At 44.9% G+C, this 4,232-nt stretch overlaps 2 non-coding genes across 2 annotated transcripts; both read right to left on the bottom strand.

Moving 5' to 3' along the window:
- Positions 1-495: 495 nt before the first annotated feature.
- Positions 496-577, bottom strand: trnas-cga (transfer RNA serine (anticodon CGA)). The gene has a single exon. It is a non-coding gene; the product is annotated as a tRNA-Ser (tRNA).
- A 645-nt stretch (positions 578-1,222) lies between these two features.
- On the bottom strand, positions 1,223-1,305 carry trnal-uaa (transfer RNA leucine (anticodon UAA)). The gene has a single exon. It is a non-coding gene; the product is annotated as a tRNA-Leu (tRNA).
- Between the last annotated feature and the right edge of the window lie 2,927 nt (positions 1,306-4,232).

Genomic DNA, 4,232 nt, shown 5'->3' with positions numbered 1-4,232 from the left:
GCACCCACTAGTGACAGATTGCCATTTTGAAAATGAACCTTTTATCCCAACTCTTTGTTTTCTGTTAGTTCGCCAATCCTCAATCCGTGAGCTCTAATCTTGTGCCTGTTATTCTCTGCGAGGTAAAGGCCAGAAGCAGTGGCTGCAGCGTGGCAGGAAGCGGCAGAAGGCACGGGTGGGTGCAAGCATGGAGAATAACAAGCAGCAGGGATACCACCTTTTATGTGGCATCTCATCGAATGCCTTTTGGAACTCCAAATATACTGCATCCATTGGTTCCCCTTTATCCACCCTGCTCGTACTTCCTCAAAGAACTCTAATAAAATTGTCAGGCACGATTTCCCATTCATAAAACGATGCTGACAATTTAGATTGTATTGTGAGTCCGCGAATGTCCTGCTCCTACTTCTTAATAATGGATTCTCGCATTTTCATTTCACACACACGAAAATGTTGAAACGCGGTGATGAAAGGTCTGTAAAGTGAAATCTGGACCGTAGTCGGCAGGATTCGACCCTGCGCGGGGTGACCCCAATGGATTTCGAGTCCATTGCCTTAACCACTCGGCCACGACCACTTGGCTTCAATACAACGCTGCTCCCTTAAAATAGCAATAATCCAGCGCTCTGCGACACAGAACCGCAGAACTGGTCCAGGTATCAGCCGTCGCTCAGGGGGTCGGATGTTCACGCTCGTTACTCGTCAGTACGGTGGTGACTATCCCTGGCGATTACACGGTGGACCTGGGTTTAAGTACACCTGGACGATGAACTTCTTCTACCTTTAAAGATATCATTTATTTCCAACATTGGACGTGTGAAAAAACACTGATAAACGAACTCGGACAATCCCACTTTCCACAATATAATTCAACTGATATTTCAGCGATTTTATATCTTGCTCTCTGCGTCACCTCGATGTCAGAACCACAATAATGAGCAAGAAATTAAAGGCAGAGTCGCGTTGTGAACAGACCCGGGCTAATTCAGCATCCCGAGTGGCTGATGGAGGCAGATTCAATCATGACTTTCAAAACGGAACAGGATAAGTCCTTGAAAGGAAAAAAATGCAGTGCTCCGGGGATAGGGCTGGGGAGAGGGCCTTGCTGGGTTGGTCTTGCATGGAGCCGGCACGGACACGATGGGCCAAAAGGCCTCCTTCTGTGATGCAAATGGCAAAAGAGAGTCAATGAGCAATATCGAAATGTAACGGAAATAAAACCTACCAGGAGTGGGGTTCGAACCCACGCGGGTATAAACCCATTGGATCTTAAGTCCAACGCCTTAACCACTCGGCCATCCTGGTCTTTTCGCAGCTTTGCTCTATGTGTAATGTACTTGATTGTCATTTCTTCTACGCTTTCCTTTGTCATTAAATTCATGGTGAGAATAGATTCACTGAAACTTGAAGCGTGTCCAACGCTATCTGTGCGGAATCTCCATCAGTGGCTCACGCTAGTTCCTCGTTCGTGCAGAGTTTAGTATCCCCATCTGTCAAGCGGTTGATTATGGTTCAATTCGCCAATGTCGAAGTCCCATTGTTGTTGCCTTTAAAATCTTCACTATTTCATGTGGAAAACACACTGAAAGTCGAACTCGGACCATCCCACTTTCCACAATTTAATTTCACTGATATTCCAGCGATTTTGAAACCTGCTCTCTGCGTCACTCTTCACCTCGATGTCAGAATCGAGCTGTGAGCAGACCCGGGCGAATTCAGCAGCCCGAAACAGAGAGAGAGAGAGAGACGGAGAGTAAGAGAGGCCCTAATAATGGCGCAGAGGAACTTTTCCAGAAATATCCCACATACAACAATGAAATGAATGTCCAGTTAATCTGCGTTTTGGTGGTGTTAGTTGAAGAAGGAAGTTTCGCAAATTGTCATCAAATAAAAGTTTGAAATAGATTCACTGAGATTTAAAGGGTGTCTCACGCCACCTGTGGTGAGTTTCCTTCACCAGACTGCACCAGCTCCTCGTTCCTTTCCTGGTGAGAATCCTCGCCTGTCACTCAGGCACCCGCGGTTCAATTCCCCAAGCGGAAGTGGAACTTTTGCTGCCTTCAAAAGCTTCACTTTCCGTCCTTTTCCAGTTCCTCGTTAGTGTCGTGGTGAGGGACAGAGAGAGAAAGGCATCGGAAGGGGCGGAGAGGAGTTTTACCAGAAAGATCTCACATACAGCAATGAAAAGGATGACCAGTTTGTCTGCTTTTTGGTGGTGATGATTATCGTCCAGGTTTGGAAATTTGCGATCAGCAAGGTCCCACAAGCAGCAATGACAGAGTAACAGGTCCATGAGGCAGATGGAACAAGAGTGTCAATGAGCAGTATCAAAATGTAAGAGAAATAACAGCTGTCAGAAGTGCGTTTCGAACCCCCCGCGGGTAAAAAGCCGTTATATTTTGAGTCCAATGTTTTAACCACGCTGCTATCCTAGTCGCTAAGTGTTTATGGCGGTGAGTATTCCCGAGTGGTTAAGGCGATGGACTAGAACTCCATTCTCCACGCAGATTCGGATCCTGAGGACTGGGGATCCCATTATCTGCGTTTTAATTGCAGCAAACTTCTTGTAGAATTACTAATTCTTCAGTGAATTAAAAATGCACGGCTTTTAACACCTCGAGTTTTACGCTCATTGGAACTGATCTGCAAGATTTCATGAAATCTAAGATAGAAATAGAACAAAGAATGTGCCAATTGACCGACAGTCTGTCTCTCTCTGGATGTTTGAGTCACTCTGTGTGTATTTGTACGTGTGTATGTGTGTGCGCGCGCCTCACATTTTCTCCGTTTTTCTGAATGGGTTTCTGTCTCTTTCTTTCTCTCCCTCACTCTCTTCCGCGTTCCTCACATAATTTGACTCTGGACATGATCCAACAAAGAGATGGAAAAGTGGCCGCTCAGTCTTCTTTCACCAGTGGCCCGTGGAAAGATAAATAAAGTGTCATTAAGCACCAGGCCGAGTGGTTAAGGACTTAAGATCCAATTGGTTTACACCCGGGTGAACCCCACTCCCGGTAGCTCTTTAATTTAATCCCGTTACACTTTCATACTGCTCAGTTCCACTCGTTTTACATCTGTATTATGTACCTGTTACTTTGTAATTGCGGTTTGTGGGACTTTGCTTTGCGCATGGCTGGAAACCTGGACGATAATCTTTCCTCAAACGACACCACAAAAAAAAAAACAGATGAACTGTTGGTTCTGATATCGAGGTGAAGAGTGAGGCAGAGAGCAGCTTTTAAAATCGCTGGAATATCAGTGAAATTAAATTGTGGGAAGTGGGATGGTCCGAGTTTGTCTTTCAGTGTATTTCCCGCATCCAATATTGCGGATAAATTACAAGAGAAATGAAAGTGAATCTATTAAAGACAGCAAAAGTGTAACCTCCCTGTCGGGGAATTGAATCCCGGTGTCCCACATGGATTCTTCTCTCAGAATAAATAGACTTCAATGCTGAAAACGAAACATGAACATTCTCTCCAACTCGAATTTGATAAAAAGCACAGTTGGAAATCCATGAACAGACATTGATAGCCTCATGGTAGCACTGGGTCTGCATATGGAATGGTCGCTTCAAATCACTGCAGAATGACAAGAATCCCATCGTTTAATGCTGTTTGGGAAACAAATCCTTCTTTTTATTTTTTTAAATATAGCATTGAGCAATATAAGAACATAAGAACGTAAAATAGGAGCAGAAGTCGGCCATACGGCCCCTCGAGCCCGCTCCGTCATTCAATCAGATCATGGCTGATCTTCGACCTCAACTCCACTTTCCTTCCCGATTCCCATATCCCTTGATTCCCCGAGAGTCCAAAAAATTATCGATCTCAGTCTTCAATACATTGAATGACTCAGCATCCACAGCCATCTGGGGTGAAGAATTCCAAAGATTCTCAACCCTCTGCGTGAAGAAATTCCTCCTCATCTCAGTCTTGAATGGCCGACCGCTTACCCGGATAATATGCCCCCTAGTTCAAGACTCCCCAGCCAGGGAAAACAGCCTCTCAGCATTTACCCTGTCAAGCCCTCTCGGAATCAAATATGTTTCAATGAAATCATCTCTCATTTTTCTAAATTCCAGAGAGGATATCCCCATTCTACACAACCTCTCTTCATAGGACAATCCTCTCATCCCAGGAATTAATCTAATGAACCTTCATTGCACCGCCTCGAAGGCAAGTTTTTCCTTCCTTAGGTAAGGAGACCAAAACTGTATGCAGTACTCCAGG

Source organism: Heptranchias perlo, unplaced genomic scaffold (genome assembly GCF_035084215.1).
Source record: "Heptranchias perlo isolate sHepPer1 unplaced genomic scaffold, sHepPer1.hap1 HAP1_SCAFFOLD_56, whole genome shotgun sequence".
Taxonomy (NCBI): Eukaryota; Metazoa; Chordata; class Chondrichthyes; order Hexanchiformes; family Hexanchidae; genus Heptranchias; species Heptranchias perlo.
Note: the sequence above shows the minus strand (reverse complement) of the source record. Positions and strands in the feature narration are given on the sequence as shown.